The sequence below is a fragment of the Chelonoidis abingdonii genome, chromosome 15 (assembly GCF_003597395.2).
Source record: "Chelonoidis abingdonii isolate Lonesome George chromosome 15, CheloAbing_2.0, whole genome shotgun sequence".
In the NCBI taxonomy this organism is placed as follows: Eukaryota; Metazoa; Chordata; order Testudines; family Testudinidae; genus Chelonoidis; species Chelonoidis abingdonii.
This window is the reverse complement of record NC_133783.1, coordinates 50,842,600-50,865,046: the sequence shown is the minus strand read 5'-3', so window position 1 is coordinate 50,865,046 and position 22,447 is coordinate 50,842,600.

The window sequence follows — 22,447 nt, the reverse complement described above, 5'->3', positions numbered from 1 at the left end:
TGTAGGCTTGTCTGCAATGAGTCACTCTTCCAGATTCCAGTCGTACCCCGTCACCAGGGTCAACACGGTTTGGTTCATGTGATACTATAAATACTCCCATGGGTGGAGAGGAGGCTTTGGATGAGCAGGAAGCAGGGCCTGTCCTAGATTTATTTGCACTTTAGGTCAGTGGCATCCTACGTCAAAGCAGTTCCCCCATCTATTCCTGGACCACTCCACCTAACTTTCTTTGCAGTGCGGTGAACTTGTAGCCAGCTGGTTCCCTTTGCATACCATACCGCCACTCTACATTTGTTATGGGGAATGACCCCCCGCCCCCACCTTTAGAGGTCATTTCAGTCTAAAGATATCTTTACTTCATCTTTTAAAATCAGCAAATGTTACTGGGCACATAGGTAAAGTTTTGAGAGGTATGTGATTAATATTCCACCCAAGGTCTCCGAGGACAAGATCAAGTTCAGAATGAGCCCTGGCATATTTTGAGAGCCTCTTCTGTTAGCTCTGCAAAGAATTGAAATTTCTTGTAAAAAATGATTGATGTCTCATGTTTGCTGAAATCATGCTCCATGTTGGGCCTCATCCTGCACAAATATATATGATCCACCTAGCTGGCCCAACACTTTTGTTGGAAGAATGTTAGAATCTAAATTGGGCAAGAATCAGATTTTCTGGAAAATTACATGATTTAAAAAAAAATCTATTCTGAAACAGAACAAAACAAAACAAAACAAAAAAGGGAATTTCCCACCAAATGAATTTCTGAAACTGTTTTGAGTCAATGGAATCATTACAATTTAATAAAAAAATGTAAGATTTTGTCCCAATTTTGACTTTTAAAAAATGTTTTATTACATAAAAATTGATGTATTTAATTTCAAAATGTTGTTTTTAAACAAAAAATTTAAACATTTCATTCTGACAGTATCAAAATAGAACAGTCTGACATTATCAAAACACTTCATTTTGTTTTTTTTCCTAAATGAAGTGCTGTCAGAATCGACATGTGTTTTGTAACATTTCAGTTTCAACAAAAATGGCATTTTTTGACTAAAAAATGACATTTTGATGAAAAATTTCCAACTAGCTCTAGTCAGAAGAATCCTGGCCCTGAGTTTGGCATCTGGTATGTTTGGCTACAGAGACAGCTGAGCTTCAAATGCTTTCATTGTTCCCCATTTTGGTGGGATACACACACTACTGAAGGAGTTAATCAAACCCAATACCTTTCTAAGCATAGGAAAAGGGCCACAGTAACTTGCAGTGGTTTAACTATTCCACTCAATTCAACGACATATATTTTAGCATTAAGACAATATTGGTAGGTTATTTTAAAGTGAATTATAGAGGACAGAGTCAGAGAAGACCAAGTTGAAATCCTGGCTCCCTTAACGTCAACAGGATTTCAACAGGACCAGAATTTCACCCAGGAATGTACGAAGGCTGGCTCCTCGTCCAGAAGTGTATGTTAGGTTTTGCACACGCCAATGAGGAGATGTGTATCTTTAAAGCCAATTGGAGGCAGCCAGAAGAAATGGAAGGAAGTTTGAGGGAGCAATAGTTGTCTGCAGCTTTTCCTAAATGTGTTTTCACTTAAACAGAAATACTCAGAATTCATAACCACTGATGGTAAAGGATTATGCTTCATTGGAGCTAATGAAAAAACAGGAGCATTTTCCACTAAATTTTGTGAAAAACAGGTCCTTTTTTTTGTGAAGAAATTTTGAAACTTGAAATTTTTCGACCAGCTCTAGAATTCACAAAATCCATTGACTAATGCTCATTTAATAATGCCTGGAAGTGAAAGCTTCTACTGGGGCAGGGATCGTGAGCATCTGAAGAAGTAGCAGACCCTATGGAACTCAACGGTAGAAGGGGCATTGGATTTGTGGTGCTGTTCCTGTTGGTTAGATTGTGAGCTAATCCTCCTCCCACATAGCTGGGCGGGGCCTCAGAGGCAGGGATACTGATATGGTTCTTCTACATAATGCAAAGACAGGATTTATGAAGCCTGGGTTTGAGTCTACAGTCCTTGTGAGCCGCACAGCCTAGATCAGTGGCTCTCAACCTTTCCAGAGTCTGATTTGTCTTGCGTGCCCCAAATTTCACCTTGCTTCAAAACAACTTGCTTACAAAATCAGACATAAAAATACAAAAGTATCACAGCGCACAATTACTGAAAAATTGCCTACTTTCTCATTTTAACCATATATAAAAATATATCGACTGGAATATAAATATTGTACTTATGTTTCAGTGCATAGTATATAGAGCAGTGTAAACAAGTAATTGTCTGTATGATATTTTAGTTTGTACTGACTTCACTCGTGCTTTTTCTGTAGCCTGTTGTAAAACTAGGCAACTAGCTAGATGAGTTGATGTACCCTCTGGAAGACCTCAGAGTACCCCCAGGGGTACGTGTAGCCCTGGTTGAGAACCACTGCTCTAGATCACTTAAAGCTTCCAATGTGTCCCCATCAGCAAGTGGGGGGGGGGCATGTTGGAGGACAGAGGGACTACTATGCAGCTCCACTAGCCATTTTCCCTTGCAGAAAGGAGGGCACAAGAACAGCAGAAGCTGCAACCCCAGGCCACAGAACAGCTTAGCTGCCAATCCATGATTTTTTTGGAGGGTAGGGGTAAGGGGGTGGGGGAAGACTCCTTCTCCACAGGAAGCCCCATGTAGTCAACCTGGCTATCCAGCAAGGGTAGGGTCAAGATTTCATCTTAACTATCCATGCTTGTTTTAGGACCTATTGTCTCTTGATACCTGTATCATCCCCACTAACACTAGGTTAATTTCTTGAACATTTGTAAATAAATGGGGGAGGGAAGGTGGAAAGGCAGAAGAATTAAACTAACACAGGGACTATTTTACTATGCAGAAGTGGCATCTTTCTGTGGGGGTAACACATGCATATTGAGAAAGCAAGTGAGACCAAAACCAGTGCTTCCAATATCTCCACATTTTCAAATTAAGTATATAAATAAGATTTCTAGCATAATGACAAGTTAATTCTTCCTTTCATAATTTTATTAAAATAAGCATGTTCTATCTTTTAACTAGACCTGACATATGCTTACATAGATACAGCACACCCTGTAACCTAATCTGCAAGCAATCTTGAAGCAATTAACTCCTTCTAATCTTTAGCTAACAAAGCCCACCATGCAAAAGGTCCCTTGAGACTGACACTCTAAAGGCCTCAGTGAGCTCTCTCTGACTATTTCTCTGTTAGTCAACGTGTAGGAGCTCATTGGCGGGCTCAGAGAGCAGGGATTCATTTGAAACAACAAAGATGAATCATCACAGATCATAAGATCTTCATTAACTCCTTATTTCTCTACTAATTAACACAAAAGGAATGACTTGAATGCTTGACAGGCAGCGAATGACCCACAGCTCGGTGGTTAATAGGATGCAAATGATGCCTAATGAGGGTCTCTAGCTGCAGTCTGGGCATCTGGCCTGCTATTTTTGTTGTAAATTCAAGAGGGTTTGAGATGAAAACAGTTTAACCAAAAATATAGGCTGCAGCTGAGTTCAGAATAAGTCTAAAAATTTATGTGAGTCCAGCACACAGAAAAATTAGCTTAAACCATTCATCAACAGGTTGATGTTAACACAAGGTATTTTAATTAAAATAAATCCTTTCCTTACACAGCAATCATAACTGAAAGAAATGTTAAAAGTTTGTATATGTAATCAGAGCTGTCCCTTGGGTAGTGCGAATTGGGGTGACCACTCCGGGTGCCGTGCTTTGGGACTGGTGCAATTGGCAGGCGGGGTCAGTCCCAGAAGAGATGAATCCATCACATCTGCCTCATCCTGCTCCCCAGGCCCTGTGGGCCGGTGTGATTGGCCTGTGTGGTCGGTTCTGGAGGAGACGAATCTGTCACTTCCATCCAGGGCCCCACACCTCCAAGAACGTCCCTGTGTATGATAAAAATTGCTACCTTTACTGACTCCCAATGACATTATTGTATGCAATGTTGTTGTAGCCATATTGGTCCCAGGATATTAGAGATAAAAATCTGGGTGAGGTGATATCTTTCATTGGAGCAACTTCTGTCGGTGAGAGAGATAAGCTTTTGAGATGTAAGTGCAAAAGCTTGTTTCTCTCTCTAGCCAAGTTTGTCCAATAAGAGATAGCACTCCACCCATCCTTTACCCCTAATGAAATGCCAATTTACAGTGGGGATATTTCTGCACTATTTTTTTTAGAAACTGTTTAGATGAAGCATCTAAAGTTCATTTTTTTAAAATTTCAATGAGAAATAAGGTTGAACTGGATGCAATTTATGTTAAAAGGGCCATTATAGTTATTTTAGAATCTATTTCAATTTGATCATTAAGGTCTCTATTGAATATTACTAATGAAAAAGCTTTTCATAAAAAGTTTTGGTGTTCCTGAAACTTGCACAGCTCCACCACTCCCAGTAATTTGAAGTGTACACAGTTTTCTATGGGCTTTGAAGCCAGATAGCGCTTCTGATTAATCTGACTCACAGCAACTTTTGTGTGTAGAAAACACTGAACGTTATCTGTGTTTAGTTAAATCCATACAACTATTCTGACACAATGCACTCACATTTCTGGGCTTGCCTTGGGGCATATTGAAATGCTTGTGTCTTTTGCACATAACAGCATGCTGCTTCGATGTCAGCATGGTGTTGTGTGGGTAGGTATCCCAGAGGCACGGCCGGTGCTACCATTTACGCAGCGTTGGCAATCACCTAGGGCGCCAGGATTATTCAGGGGGTGGCGTTTTGCGAGGGGGGCAGCAGGTGGCTCTGGTTGACCTACCGCAGGTGTGCCTGCGGAAGGTCCGTTGGTCCACGGCTCCGGTGGAGCTGCCACAGTCATGCCTGTGGGCGGACGGTCAGCTGCTCGCGCGGCTCCGGTGGACCGCCCGCAGGCATGCCTGCAGCAGCTCCACTGGAGTCACGGACCAACAGACCCTCCGCAGACATGACTGCGGCAGCTCCACTGGAGCCGCGGGATCAGAGCGGGGGGCGGCGAAATGGCCGTGCGCCTAGGGCATGAGAAACCCTAGCTCCGGTGCTGCCCAGAGGCCGCTGCACAGTCTATAGGATCACTATCCTACCAATTCTCACTGTCTTATAAACCTACCACCTTCTATGCCTTAGCTGAAAATAGGGCTTATCTTGAAAACTCTTATGCATATCCATTTGCATAAATATTATTATGTAGCTAGGTAAAATTATCTACTTGTGTAAGTATTTGCAGGATCAAGCCCCAGTTTTGCAACTTGATATGCTTGAACAGTTGAGCCCGTGCAGAGCACCACTGACTTCTTTGGGACTCTGGGCAGGCTAAACATCTGCATCTGTGGATCCAAGTGTAGAATCCGGGCCTTCAGCCCCAGTCCTGTAAACACTTCTACATATGCTTTCTTAATTATCATGAGTAGCCCCATTCACATAAGAACACAAGAACAACCATATTGGGTCAGACCAAAGGTCCATCTGGCCTAGTATCCTATCTTCTGACAGTGGCCAATTCCAGCTGCCCCAGAGGGAATAAACAGAACAGGTAATCATCCATTCCCAGCTTCTGGCAAACAGAGGCTAGGGACACCATCTCTTCCCATCCTGGCTAATAGCCATTGATGGACCTATCCTCCATGAATTTATCTAGCTCTTTTTTGAACCCTGTGATAGTCTTGGCCTTCACAACATCCTCTGGCAAGGAGTTCCACAGGTTGACTGTGTGTTGTGTGAAAAAATACTTCCTTTTGTTTGTTTTAAACCTGCTGCCTAGTTCTTGTGCTCTGAGAAGGAGTAAATAACACTTCCTTATTCACTTTTTTCACACCAGGTAACAGGAAAAGAGTGACGGGCCTGAACCCCAAACTTTCGGTACGTTCATATTTGGATCCAGACTCAGATCTGAATTTCACAGCTTTGCCCTATATCTTCAGAATAGGAGATCTGTTTATATAATTATTGGCATGGCGTTATCCCTTTAAAACAAAACGATTTTCAAAACCAGCCATAAACTATAAAACAACTGATAGGTTTCTATCAAGCATGCAGAGGTAAAGTCCTAAAACTTGTATGTATTCTTAGGTTATGGTTAGAAATACAGTAGTTCCCATTCTGAAATGTGGAAAAATGTTTGCAATAAAAATAATGTTTTCCCTTTGAAAATCTATGCACTCCTTTGCCTATGGCTGGCTTTATAAATCACTTCAGTTGCCGATGATTTTCAGTGTACATCCAGAAAGTGCCCTTGTAAGACCATTTGGCCATACATTGTTCCCATTCCATTTGTTTATGTAGATGGCTTATGTTTAAAGACGATGAGCTTGGCATCCAAATGATTAAAGTGGCGACATAGAGTAAGCATGCTTTAAAAGTCTGCGTGACTCCACCTTTGCTGGACATGCACAGCTCATCCTGAGGCATTCAGGGGATTAATAAAATGAAATTGTTTTTGGACTTGCTGCACTCTCTCTTATCTTTTAAATCCATAATGTCCCACAGAAGGCAAAATGTAGTCATTTTTGTCAGCAGCCTCATTAATTTTCCACCTTTGGGGAAATGCACATTTATAAAAAGATGGAACTATATGGACCTGAACTCCAGCACATATAAAGCTCAGGTAATTTGTCTTTGACTAAAGAGCTCAGACTGGTATGGCAGGCACAAAAGCACAGCTAATTTAAATTAAAGAACTCTTTCAAGGTACATAATTTATATACATACACATACATATATATCTATGCATACAACCCCATATACTCATCAGTTTTTAAGATAATCTTTTAGGTTAAGTATGTTCCCACATTAAACTGATAATTATCCCTCTTTTTCTTCCTCCACCCCAGATACCAAACGTGCTGGATTTTTGCTTCATGTTTTATTTATGGAGCAGAATTAATATGCAGATTCACAAAAACTTAAAAACTCATAATTATTCATAAAGGGCTTTAAGGTTATTTAGTAGATATTTATGAAACTTTATGTATGCTAAGAATGTGTTTGAAAGTACTATGGAAGGGTATTGACTGAGGTTAATTACTAGCATGGAGAGTAATCTGAAAATGATCAAACTCTTTGAATGGAAATATTTGTCAGTATTTCTGATCTATATTTAAGTGAAGTAATGGACATCAATAGCCTTGCAAATATATTTGGAAATGGCTCTGCAAGAGATAAGATTTGCATATCTAATGCAAGCAACCAATGAGGAAAAAATGTCTAGTTAGACACCTTTGATCACTAAGCAAATGTAATAAATGATAGAGATTTATCCTGTTTGTTGTCCATCTATGTTGAGTTATGTTCTTATACAAATATGCTCTAGTCTAGAAAATATTCACATCAATTTGTTAGCCAGAATCTACTAGTTTCTGGAATAAGAATTCACTATTTCTGGTATGGAAGTTTTCTGCTGAAGTTACTTAGAATCCGTACAGGATGTATGTAAATAATATATTATATTGGTTTTATATTTACACAAACCTTTCTATCTTATGCATAATTAACTTGCTATCTATTCCACTATGCTTGAAGGTTGGAAGCCGATAAAATGCTACTGTCAATCAAACACGCAGCAATGGTAGCAATTCCAAATGATAGGATAGCGTCAAAATATTGATAAGGCTCTGATCCTTCAACCAGTTACACACATGCTTAATTTTATTGGGACTACTTGGTGTAGTAAATTTAAGCATGCATGTCAGTGTTTGCAGGATCAGGGGCTAAGAAAGGTGGTGACCTGATCATTTCTGAGAGTATATTTTATTAATCCGTAAAGTTTGCTGTCTCTTTAACTAGTTTTTACAAAAATATAAATGGGTTATTTATTATTATAACACCACAATCTACTACATAAAAACAACACATTTTTACTAGAGAAAATGTTTTGCTAGTCCTTATGAAAAATACCACAATGATACCTGGGGAGACTGATTTAGCATGGGCCAATATGGCACAGGTTGTAATAATGGGAGTTTCCCTTAGTATCCTGCTGTTGCACCTCAGCTCAGAAGTGACAATGCATCAGAGTAAAATGATAGACTACATGCTCCCTCATTCTTTGTCTTCGGAGCTCAAAGGAGTTCTCTCAGCATGGGTGCCAGTGATCTACATTAGGGTTGATCTACATACAGTTTTTGCATTACTTTAGCTATACTGGTTTAGAATTAGATCTAGTTAAATTGGTGCAACTCCCTCGTGTGGACATTTATACCAATGTAAAGGTACTTACAGAAATAAGTGGTATTGACACAGGCACTTTTACACTGATTTAGCTGCATTCGCAGGGGAGGGTTGCACCAGTTTAACTAGATCTGTTTCTAAACTGACATCATTATATTGCTACAAAAACTGTGCAGAGACCAACCCGTATACAATGTGGAATGAGACTGCTAGAGACATGTCACATAGGTTATGCAATACTTACTGGGTCAGAGGTGAGCTGGAGGTAAGCTCCGTATTCCATTACTCATTTCCTCCCCTAAGATACTCAGTTCCCTATATAAGTGTTTTTGCTTTTTTGCTCTATACGGGCGGGAATTGCACATTTCCCATGAGAAAAATGGGAGGAAGAAGGGGTGGGGGCTTGGCCTCCTTTCAGGGATTGATCATTGCATTCAGTTCCCAGAATCCAAGGATACACTAATACAGAGTTCAAAGGATCCACTGGAGGCCTATGGCTCCATACTTATCCCAGGGCCTCCTGCAGCCTTTCTGGGTGTGTCTATATTGCAGGAAAAGAGTTGCAGCTGGCCCACATCACCGAGCTACAAAATTGCTGTGTAGAATTCTGGGCTCGGGTTGGAGCTTAGGCTCTGGGATCCTGCATGGGGGGTGGGGGCGTACAAGAGACTGGGCTCCAGTCTGAAGCCCAAACAGCTACACTGCAATTTTACACTGAGCCCCAATATCCAGAGTCAGCTGACAGGGGGAAGCCATGAGTGTTTTACTGCAGTGTACACATCCCCTCAGTAGATCTGCTCTGCCAGGGCTTCCTCTGCTGCTAATGCCTATAGGATGCCCTCTCCATCCTGGGGAGGTAGGAGGGAGTGGAACACATAAGGTAACACAGCCTGAGGCTTGCTGAACCCACTACCAGGTGCCAGGAGTAGCAGATATGTCTCTCTTCTAACCCCATTCCACTCTTCCCTCTCCCCACTTATGGATCTCTGGGCCTCATGGTATTTTCCATGAGTTCAGGATTGGGGGTGGATGGCAATGAGGAGATAGCTGAGCTCTGTGCCCCCGCACACAAATGGGGAGATCTGTATGCAGACAATCCCCTCTTTACCCAAATAATGGGGGAACAGTCCTTTCCCACAACATTTTGAAATAAATGGGACAATAATATGGCGATTATACTTGCCCTAAGTGTGATGGCTAGAGCCTGAATAGATTTGTAATCACTTTTAATAAATACATTAAATTATTTGAAATAATGTCCTATTTGCCAACAGCTTATTCCATAAATATATATGGAATATAAAACAGGAGTGATTCCTTGACATAATTAAAATTGTACAGCCAGGGAGGAAGCACAGAATAGTGTTATCTTTTCAGCTGCAAACTATTTTACAGAAATATTTCTTGCACATAAGCCTTCTATTTACCTTTAGGGATAATATAATTGCATATTTAAAACCGTGCTGCTCTGGAAGCAGTGCTGGCTGGTGTGCCTACCTTCCAACCTCTTATTCTTGGAGTGCAATCAATCAATGATGGCTACCTCCTTCACAGCTCCTGAAGCCCTTCTTCTCCCAGTTACCTGCCTAGAAGCAGCCCTAATATTATATCAAGGGGTCATTTACCTAGAACCAAATCATTTCTATTGATATGAGATAGGAGTATCATGGATATATAGCTGTCTGTGTGACATGGGGTTTGACCCTGCATCATACCAAGAGTCCTTCAACACCCACCAAGCTCAATAGGGATAGAACAGAATAAAAATGGAAGGTGCTCAATGTAACAACCTGCATCATGGGTCACCAGTAGGGTTTGAACCCTGGAGCTTCAGCAGCATGAACAAACCTCTACCACTTGAGCTTAGAGAGTAACTTCACTGACTGGTAGCAATAGCTGGTTGTTATCCTGTGTGTTGGGGGATAAATCTCCAGAGAGGACACAGCACACACAGCCTAAGAGTATTACATCAGTACCTATTAGCATTAAGCTCACACTGAAGAAGCTATAAATAACACAGAAAGTTATTAAATAGATATATTTTTTATATCTTATCTATTATTTTTTGTCCCACAGGTAGACTACAGAAATGATGATGCATCAAGGAATGGAATCAATGCTGTATTATACATGATACATTGTGCTGTACATTATGTCAGTATAGCAGCACCCAAGAATATAACAATTCTTTTTTAAAGGATAAACTATGAACTATTAATCATGAACTCAGTTAACAGTATCTTCTGGCAAAATTGTCTCCTTGGACAGTGACGCTTTAATTTCTGTATGCCATATATAACCTCACTGATCTGATGACTGAGTTACAAGTGCCTTAAACAAAAGGCGGCAATAGGAAAGAAATGCCACAACTTTAGGTTTCTAGGCTCAAATATTCATGCAAGTGAATTTGTCCTTTTGACCCAGCCTCTCAGCTGCTCCCTGTGTGCACTGGATACAGCTGGGGGACAACAAATGAACCATTTGTGACTCCCAGATCTTGGGGCTGGTTCTATCTTAGCCTAGTCCCTGGTGGAGTTTAGAGCAGCCTTATGGCTGCTATAAGCGACATGATCTTGCTGTGGTCCCAAGTGACCCTGAGGATTGCCAGAGTTCTGTGTTGATCCAGACACATCCCTTTTTCCCTCGTCCCACACCCTAACTGTCACATATGCTGGGGGTGGGAGTGGCACAGGGCCAACTATGCTATCTTTGCTCTGCCCAAAGATTCCCCAGTGATAAAGAATCACAAGGTGGCCATACCTGTCAGCTTTTTGGGGCCTTTCACAAAGCAGGAGCAGAGTAATTGGGCCCTACTAGTTCGTGTTTTCAGGATCAAGGCCTAGAGTTTGAATAAAGCCTCAATGAAAGGGTGAGGCCAGGAGGTTGGGGGGTGGAATAACAATGGCACATCCAGTCTAACAATACCTAGATATAGGGGAAGCCTTCATCAATCCTTGCTCTCTTTACTGCAGAGGTTGTTCACCAAGCGCATAGTGGTCTCCTCTTTGAGAGCGAAATGATGTAATTTGTTCCATAGCCAGGTGTTCTCTGAGGAGGCTGAGCCATGTTTCCAGCTGCTTTTCATGCTTAGGGAGTTGCTTCCAGGCAATGCGATTCTTTCACAGTTATTGACATCTAGAAAGAAAAACAAACAAGACAGTGATTTCCTGTCATGTTCCCTCCCCTGCATTACTTAACTAGTTCCTTTTGAGATCACTGAGCCCCTCTCCTCTCAAGAGTAACACATCACACAACACAACAATGATAACTTCCATGCTCGGGCAGTCGTTAAAGGTAGACCCTCAATGCACCAATCAGCAGGTTAACTTCAATCAAAGCTTTGCAGAAAATGTCTTACATTGACATAAGGATCTTTCTGTTTATATATTTAGAAAAACCTATTTCTGGTGGGCGAGTGGGTGAATTAATCTACCAAACTGGGGTTTCGCTTTGCTTATAACAGAAAGAATTTTTCACCTATTAATCCTGTTGGGTTTTTTTCCCCTCCCTTTTCATCTGTAAAGCACCTAGCCAATTTTTGGCACTCTGTAAATAAAAAGTCCTAATCATATAACATTTCACAGCATATACAGTGAGGACTACTTTGTAGCTAAACCACCGGTACTTACAGAATGTTGGATAACTACACTAATCAGAGAGTTGCATAAAATAAAGCAACCCACATCTCTACTAAAAATAATTATTATATTTGCATGTATTAAATTATAGTTTAAAAATTACTGCCGGAAGGCATACTGGAGGGAGACAGAAAATGAAATCATGTTCAAACACGGAATTTAAAGGAATTGCTAAATAACCAAATTGGCTATTCATGAGCAGATCAAAATTCTGGAATATCAGTTCTAACACTTGCTTATTATTTGTTAGGAAGAATATTTAACTGGCACCAACTTTTTGCCATTTCCATAGGCCCCACTGAAGAGAGGCAGCTGCTTTTTTCCTTTGCATTTAGGATCTGTTTTGTACGTTGCTTAGGCTGATTTAGTTTGCGGATAGGTGAGCAGAGAATAATTATATTTTAAACTGTATGATCACCAATAGCTGTAGTTCTAAATGGCATAGGACCTGATCCAAAGCACATTGAAGTCAGTGGAAAGACTCCCATTGATTTCAGTGGGCTTTGGATCTGGCCCATACTGCATGCACATTGGGTTGCATTTCATACACACATGAATTGCAATCTTGTACAATACTAAATACGATCTGTTAACAGATACACTGCTGTTGTCTCCCGCTCGTCCTTTGAGTAGATAAAGGATCAAACTGCAAAGTTCAGTTCAGAAATTAAAGTTAATCTTCACCAAATACAACACAATGTTTGGATATACATTTTTGGTTTGAGACCAGTATAGGTATAGGTCAGAGCTGGGAAGTGTGGATCTGGATCTAGAATTCACCAAAGTATCAAGGAGGATCGCGGTATTGGGGTTGTGGCCCAAATGTAGTATGCAACACTTAGTAACTTGTTTCATATTTGATCAGATGAACAACAATTCATAGATGTTCAGATATTACATCAGTTAATTTTGTGATTTAAGGTTACTTAGGAGCTCAGTAGCAGACAGAACTCAAAACTGTGTTCTTCTAACATCCAACCCTGTGTTTTAGGCATTAGATCAAATTCCTAGCTTATCCAACATCACATGTATGCCAGGTATCCAACAGTTGTTAAGGATAGCGTAGCCCACAGTGGACTGGGAGTCAGGAGATTCAGTCACTATTTTATTGTGTGACTTTGGCCAGGTCATATTACTGTGCCACTATCTATATCATCTGTGCATATATTTCCCCTCTCACACTTTCTCTTGTCTCTTTAGATTGTAAGCTGTCCAGGGAGGGACTCTCTCTTACTATGGAGGGAGGGATGTGATTGATTTCCAGCTCAGGCAGATATAACTGGGCTAGCTGTCATCAAGTTAGTGTGCTAAAAATAGTAGTGTAGACATCGAAGCATAGGAGGAGCAAGCCATAGCTTGGGCTCACCACCCTGAGTAGGTACTTTCAGGATTCCAGGCAGGTTTGTACTCAGGGCAGCAAGTCCATGTTGCCACTCACCACTACTCTTGGTACTGTGTTTAGCACATAGCTCAATGACAACTAGTGAGTGTGTCGCTACACAAGCTGGGGACCACACCCCCAGCTCCAAGTGTAGACATAGCCTCAGTGTTTGTACAGCACCTAGCACGATGCTGCATCTAGGCACTGCTGTAACATAAATAATTAATAATAACGTGTGGCAAATAAAGAACTAGTCTCAGGCAGTTCATTACTTTGCAGATTTATCACCAATGACTTTATGTTGCTTTGACTTTACTATTTCATAAGACAGAGCTGACAAATACAGGGATGATTTATTTTGATTAAATACATTGTGGATGCAAAGTAGCACAATAAGCAGTTCAGACCTCTAACTATTAAGTAAGAGAGAGAACAGACCTTTGGACTGTAATTTTCATGGTCCAAAACGTTTGTCCAAAATCTAAAAAAAAAAAAAAAAAAAGACATGATCAGATAATGTAGGGTGCCTAGGTAAAGACTCAAGTGTGACTTCAGTTTGCTGATAAATTATTTGACATTATTCTCACACAGAACCTGAGGCTGTAAAACTAAACAATGAAACCAAATAGGATATGGAAATCTCCAAGGCAAAAACTGTGCTCAGGATTTTGACTCATACTTATAACAGACATGGAAGTATTAAAAAGCCAGAAGCACTCATATCATCTTGGGAACTCTGGCATAATTTAGCATTCGGATAGTCACAAACATTATCAATATTTCTGAGTTTACAATCCCACCTTTGAATGTTGACTTAAAGCATCTAATTTGATGCATGCTACTGGTGATGTTTACCTTTCGGAATCTATTATGCATAGAAAAATTAGGGATTATCTTTGACCTGGGTACCACATTTTTATGCAAAACTAAATAATTGGGTTATTTATTCATTTAATCAGTTCCATATATTTACCGTCAGCAGCCTGATTTCTTCCGAGGACACAATCAACACTTCCTTTCTTGGGAGGATCTCTGGTTTGATGGTTAACATATCTAGTCTGGTTGGCATTCAGAAAACATTAAACTCTCATACCTTTTGTCATGCTAGCAGCATTATTTTTTCAATTAGATCATCCATTATACAGAGGCAGAATCGAGATGCAAGGTATACCACTTATTAGTGATATAATCCAGGCACATTTAAGGCTATGCCTCATAAGGAGAACAAATTTTAAGCAGGTAGGAGGGGGAAGAATGGTTTTACTCCCTATCATTTGTAAAAAAAACGTGTAGAAACTTCAAACTGAAATCTGCTTCCAAAACTGGCCCTGAGATTTGCCTGATCCTGTGCCAACTTTAACAAACAGGACCCTAAACAGACTTTGGTAACACGTGTAGAATGTGTATGGGGCCAGGGAGGCAGCAGTGTTTTGCAGTTGGACACTTTGGAGAGGAATGGGATTAAGGGGATGCAGAAGGGTTTTGCCAGCTGGAAGAAGGATCCTGGTACTTATCAGAGAGAGTCTGGAGAGGTTTCAGCAGCTGAATGGGGGATAGATATAGATAAGAGACCAAGGAGGGTTGGGCCACTAAAGTTATCTTTTGAGGTGTAGTTTTGACAGCAGGCAAGGGAGAGCATAAGTGCATGCTTTGGGGTCAGGGCAGAAAGCAGAAGGTTTTATGCGAGAACACTCTTAGCATATAACATGGGCCAGCCTGGCCTGTTTCCTTAGCGTTTTCCTTTAACACAAGCTTTGTTGTTGTTAAAGTGTTGGGAAGCTAAATGTGATTTAATTTAATTCAAAAAATATTTCTTCTTGTTTCCACATTAAGAATCTCTAACAATTCTGATTGTTAATTTAAAATGACATCGTTTTCAAAGGAGATCTTTTGTAACTGGTGAATTTCAAGCATTCTCTATTGACTGTTTGCTAATGATCTGCAGCCCAAGAATCATGAGATAAAGAAATTCAGAAATGTATTGAAATAATCAATCAATTCTGTATTTCATAATCTCATCACCAGCAATTCTCAAACAGGAAAAATAAAAGCAAAGCACGTCAGATAAATTTGTTGCAATTCATTCTCTCAGCTCCGTAAATAACTTACACTAAGGAAAGTGAAAGAACATTAGGGTTTTTTGAAGGACTAAAATAAATTTGACTGGAAAATAAGAAACACATCCTGTAATGAGGAATAGTAGAATAGCATGGCCCGGAAGATGATAAAATAAAGATCTTGAAAATCAGTCTAGGAGATTTTATTTACTCCATCCTGGCAAAGCACAATGAAGAATCACCTTAGTGAAGATCAAAAGTCACATTGGTATACAAAATCTCATTGAAAACAGAAATCATATTACAATGTATTGGGGAAAAGAATGCATGATAGTTTTTTGATGGAGCTGTTCATCATCATCAAGCCTAAAGAAAGTCCATTACATCCCAGGCCGATGAGGAAAAGTAACAGGAAGAACAATGGATGCCTATAACTAACAATACAAATCCAATAAGGGTTGCCAACATATTCATGACTGGGGTGACTATTTCATACTTCAGCTGATGGAGATGTCGTGGAGGCAGATAGAGTAAAATACTAACAAACACTATGTACCAGATATAGTAACATATGCAGAAGCTAATTCAACCTGTAACACAGGCCAGGGTAGAGTTTCCAGAGAATTACCCCATTGTTATGTTGTCATGAAATTAATTGTCAGGACCGGAGCTTTTAATGTGGCAGTGTGTCCTTGTCCCCCCGCCCCCCTTTAATATGGGTTACATCTAAATACAAAATAAAATAAAAACATCCTGTGAACTTGAATCAGAAGAAATCAGCTTCAGAATGTTACAATGCAGCAGGCAAAAGTCTTAGAACTAAACATCTGCTGGGCTAAGTCACATCCTAAGAATGTCATTGAATTATCCAAGTGCTTATATGAAATTCACATGAAAAATTAGGCAACCCTCTTTTCAGAGACATGTAAATAAATTTCAGGATTTGCATCCAGGAGTTAACAATCTAGTTAGAATTTATTTGGAAGAAATGGGCTGGTCAATTGAGCCAGAAAAGCACTAGCTCATGGGTCATGGTATTATGGGCCAAACCGTGCATGAGCTCTGCATGAGTATGTGAAATTGCTTCTCTCTTTTCTTATGCTTTCAAAGATGGCTTGGGCTCAGTGAGAGTCCTTGAGTTTAAGGTGCACAGGGGCTCCACAGGGCTCTGCAAATGGGCAGGGAGGAGGCTTTGGGCTATGGTGCAGAGGAGATCATATTCCACACCCTCTTTAACAGGTGGCACAGCAGCTGCCCTTCTTAGGAAATGCAAGAGGCATTGTGCTTTCCTGAGCTCCTACTGGTAGATGCATCTCCAGCTGTTCCTAATGCTGGGCTGCTGCAGGAGGGCAAAATGCAGATTCCATGCACACGTCTTGGCATTTAGACTTTGTCAGAAACAGAAGGACTGTTAGCAGGCAAAACATAAAGGCAAATGTTTATTTTCCACCAACACATTTGCAGGTGGATATAGAGGCAGGAGACACTCTCCTGAGGCCTGCAAGGCAGGCTATCTTATGGCAGAACCAATAGCCACAAAATTGCATAGGCTGATGGAATGGCACATAGGCAAAAAGAGGTAAGAAGTCTGCTTCTTGTCACAGACTCCTTTGTGGCCCGTCCTGATGCAAAGAAAAGAGCAGGTGCAGGAAGTATATCTACTGGTCAAAATATGCTGACTGTAATAAGCAGCTTTTCAACCAACATCAGTAAAAAAGGTATTGAAGGCAGGAACTGATTCAAGGGTAGAATGAAAAGAACATGGCATGTTACTGTAAGAATCAGAGGCCACGTGGGGAGAGGGAGCATGGGGAGTCACGCCCCCACCCAGATTGGCTGCTTGGCTTTTACTGAGCATGCTCACATGGACTGAGCATACTCAATAACATCTGCTGAAGCCACTGCCCTTGCTCTGTTCCACTCCCACGGCTCACACTATCAGAAGGTACTGGTTGTCTCTGGTAAGAATGTAAAGCTTTTGAAGAAAATGAAAATATATTTCTCCCAAGCTGGATCTGGTGGCAAATGGACATTTACCAATAAAATCCATCCATATACTATGGTAGTTTCTCAATTTACAGCTTCAGAACTCAGAAGTTAGATTTCCTCCACCCCCATCTGTTTTAGAAGATTCAAACCATCTTCTAAAAAATTCAAACCATCAGCATAGTGGGCTGCATTAGTAGGAGCACTGTCAGCAGATCGAGAAAAGTGATTATTCCCCTCTATTCGGCACTGGTGAGGCCACATCTGGAGTATTGCATCCAGTTTTGGACCCCCGCACTACAAAAAGGATATGGACAAATTGGAGACAGTCCAACAGAGAGCAACAAAAACGATCAGGGGGTTGGGGCATATGACTTACGAGGAGAAGCTGAGGGAACTGGGCTTGTCTAGTCTGCAGAAGAGAAGAGAGAGGGGGAATTTGATAGCAGCCTTCAACTACCTGAAGTGGGGTTCCAAAGAGGATGGAACTAGGTTGTTCTCAGTGGTGGCAGATGACAGAAAAAGAGCAATGGTCTCAAGTTGCAGTGGGGGAGGTTTAGGTTAGATATTAGGAAAAACTATTTCACTAGGAGGGTGGTGAAGCACTGGAATGTGTTACCTATGGAGGTAGTGGAATCTCCGTTCTTAGACGTTTTTAAGGCCTCGCTTGACAAAGCCCTGGCTGGGATGATTTAGTTGGTGTTGGACTACTTGAGCAGCGGGTTGGACTAGATGACCTCCTGAGGTCTCTTCCAACCCTAATCTTCAATGATTCTATGATTCCTACCAATGCAGGTTTATTCTCTATGGTATTTTTAGTTATAAACAGCCCCTGACATATGTTGGAGCTATTCAGACATGCAGCTCTGAAACATAGGTGAGTAAGTCAAATGTCTAACTTTGACTCTGTATTTAACTACAGAAAAATAAGCAAGAATTCTAGTGCCAGAGAAAGCAAGTCATCAAAGTCGAGCTCAGCTAGTAAGAAAGGTTCTAATCCTGTTCCCGGGGACGTCAATGGCAGAGCTCCCGATGATGTCGATAGGATCAGGATTGGGCTCCAGAAAGGGCAAGGAATAGAGTGAGATCTTATACTTCAAGTCTGTTCAGAAGCAATAATAATAATCTGTTTGGAAACCAACCAACGATCTCCATCACTACAAGCTATGCAGGTTTTTTTCATCCCTGACAAGGACACTGATGATTCTAATGTGTATTGATCATAGAGGAACAATAGAAATGGTTCGAAATCAATTGCTAGAAGCTTTACTGAAAAGCATATTCCTCTAAAAGGTTGCGATCATCTTACAAACTAGTACTTGGTTAATATTTATTGTTATATTTGTGTAACAGCAGCACCTAGAGGCCCCAGTCAAGATCAAGGATCCATTGTGCTGGATGTGACATGTACAAAGAAGAAGATACAGTGCCTGGCTCAAAGAATTTGCAATCTAAATAAGAGAGGCAAAGGGTGGGAGAAAGGAAAGAATATTATTATCATATTGCAGATGGGGAATTGAGGCACACATAGATTAAATGATTTATCCAAGCTATTCAGGGAATCTGTGGCACAGCCAACAACTGAATCCAGTTTTTCTCAGTCACAGCCCAGTGTCTTAATTACAAAACTAGCCTTTGTAAATGGGGCCTGATTTGGGAAGGTGGCCTGTAACAGTGTGTGTGTGATTTTGTGCCTGCAGATAATTGTGGGCACAAATTGTACAATTTATCTCTCTCACTGTAGCTGAAATTCATGTACTTAGATAGTTAACTCTGTTAATCTATGCCCACAATTAAATTTAAGCACAGAATTACACCTGTAAAATTAGAAGGCAGGTTGAGTGTTCATTGGTCATTAATGCAGGTAAGTAAAATCTCTGAAGTCAAGGCCCTGGATGTTTACTAAAGATCATCTGTAATCTTGACCAACTATCCAGGTTAGTAGGCCCAGAAATAGACTGTTTCCTTCCTACATCTATTTTCAAAGTCCATGCAATGGTTTGTGTGTGTGTATTTACCTTACTTCAATGCTCTTTTAAAAAAACAAATAGACTAAAATAATGAAAATTCATCCAACAGTGAGAATAGTACCATCGTATGTTGTAGTAAACATAAAGAGTCAAACGCTGCCCTGCGTGGAAACCAACAGAAGACAATAGACATCTAGAGCTACAAATATGTTCTTTCAAGGTAAGGTAAAAGAACTAAAGAAGATTGGAGTTTAACTCACAGATTGGATATTTGTTACCGAACAGCCTTCATGCCCTGGTGATGATATACTTTCCTGGGTCGTAATTCATATTGTTTCTGTCTCATTTAAGGTTACTCTACAGTGTTTATTATTAATTCAAATTCTCACTGTTAAAGGGAAGATATTACCCATATGGTTAACGTGCTGCTCAGTATGTTCATAAGTTCTCCAGTGTTTTGATTAATGCTGACAGAAAAGCCTTTGAAAACATATGGCCCTATATACATCCTGTCATTTCTAATAATAAGGTACATTCTTCAGTACATTTTCCTAAAAAGATAGATTCAGTCATATTTTAGAAACATGCTAATACTTTGTTAATTAGTCTTTTGAGGTTGGGGTGGGGAGGGTGGAAACTGAATGAAAATAAACTTTTTCTTGGACAGACACCACAAGCACTGCAGATCATTTGTGGGACAGAAAAACGTGATATCTGTGAGTAACAGTCTTTATATATAGCCAGAGTTCTTAAACCAATTAGCATCTGGCATATTGAAAACATTCTTTCTCTGACTGGTTTGCCAGACTCTTAGAGCTGTAACATGAAGACTCTGATTTTGGTGCGAGTTGCATTGATTAGGTCAATATTTCATTTCTGGTGTTGAATTTCTCCATTTGTGCCAATTGCTTCCATTGTCTGTAGGGCAAAACTGACTCTGGGCTGTCCTCTGCCTCCTGCAGTAAGGGCCTGATCCTGAGCCCATTAACTTCCATGGGCTTTAGCTGAGAAATTGATATATTGGCTTATGAAATATAGTCTGAAGAGATTACTCCTTCCACGCCTGCTCTGCTACAATTCTCTTCCATTTCTTCGTCTTTCACTTTGACTGATGCACTGCTCACCTCCATGATCACTCAATGTCTCAGTTCTCCTCCACTTGTGTACCTGTGCCTCCCATCCTCAAACAACTCCACTGGCTAGTTCAAGTGTAGTAGCTCTGGTCCACTTCTTGGATCTGGTCTCTACTCTGCTTCCTCTTTAAACAGGACCTGATCCTGAGAGATGAGGGTGCTCAGAACCTCACATGCATTACAGAGGTATTTCAGGGTGGAATCATATAGCATTAGGCAATTTAATAATCCACATAGTAACAGTATAATATCATTATTATATTTTTAAAAATTCATATAGATGTAATATTTTGTAGATCTATATGTATATATTATGTAATCATGGAATGAAAGTCTATTGTGAAAAGCTGCAAAATTACAATATTAATAAACAGGAGGGAAAAATACAGGTTTATTTTTAAAAATGTGGTTGCATTTCTTTCCACAGTCTTGATGAGGTCTTCATCCATCTAGGTCTCAGTCCTTCACCATTAATTGCAAAGGGAGTTTTGCCATTTACTGCAATGGTGCAAAATCGCTTCCAATAAGGAGAGCTGGGTGAATTTTTTATGATGAAAAAAGGCTGTTTGACTATAATGAAAATTTTCATATTGGTCAAAATGTTCCATTTTGTTGACAAGAGAAAATCCAATATTATTTGTACATTGTTTATCTCATGATATGCATCCATCTGCAAAATCTTTCTTTCAGCTTCTTTGTTCCTTTGGTATAATCATTGTATAAACCACTGCATGTACGACAATGAAAAACTGAAGATGATCTTTGGCTCAGGAAAAGGGTGGTATGCTGAAAAGATTCAAGCTTTTGGCCTTGATCCAGCAAGCACTTACATACATGTATAACATACATGTATAAATAGTCTCTTTGAAGCCAGTGAGGTTTTTCATGTGAGTAAAGTTAAGCACATGCATAAGCATTTGCAGAACTAAGCATGAAATCTGAAAGATTTCTAGGTACAAAACCTATTCTTGAATGTGAAGTCTTGCAAATCTTCTGGAATATTTTGCTCCTTGATCATAACATCCCAGTGGAATCCTGAACAGTCATCTATACTGCGCTATTTTTGTGTGTACTTGAATCTGTAAGGTGCTAACATACCATTCATGCTCGCTATTACTATACTGTTTCCAAATGTCATGGCTTTAAGGCAAAACTGGTATTTTCCTCCCTAAAAACAAGGCTAGGCAGCTCTTCCTCATTTGATTCAACCTACATGCCAGATTCAAATAGTCACTGTGCAATTTTTCAGGGAAGAAAAAAGCCTAATTGATCCATTTGTCAAGTGCATATAATGCATGATATATTTTATTCATAGTCAAAAATACCTAAGCAGAATTTTTCAACCTTTCCAGAAATAAATAGTCACATTTGGCTTGTGACCAAGCAGGAGAAATTTAAGACCAAAAGAGAAAATTATCTTGTTTTGGAAACCTTGTTCCTCTTTTTCCTGTTTTCATTCCATTGTTTGCTGCTGCCGCTTGCATCTTATCTAAAAGTAAGACCCAGATCCTGCAAAGACTTGCCCTTACTAATGTTTATGTCTCAAGCTTCAGGATTTAAGCTAATCTGTACTAGTTAGAGACCAGGATGAGTAAAAATATCGGAATTTCAGTAGCATGAAAAATGCCAATTATTTCAAAATTTGTTTTCATGCCAAATCAAAGTGAAAAATTGTAATACTGATTTTTGTGTGTGTGTGCATAGAATGGAAAGTTCCAAAATATTTCATTTCATTCTAACATTTTCAGCTGAAATGAAGTATCTCAACTTTCCTGAATTGAAATATTTCATTTTGGCTTGGTTTAACATGAATCCGTGTCCACCTAATCTGCGTAGTGCTTCATCAGAATTGTAGCTTAGTTGCCTCATGCTCCCATTCTTCTTTATGGGCTGGCTACATGACACTGGACAATGTATGGCATGAGACACCTAAACTACAGCTCCCGGGATCTGGTCGGATCCAGTATGTCATTTGTGAATAAACTTGATTCACTTCAATGGTACCACTCACATCAATAAAGTTACTCAAGTACATAAATGATTGCAAGATTGGGGCATTACAATGTAGGTTTCTGAGGCAGCGTCTTTCATGTCT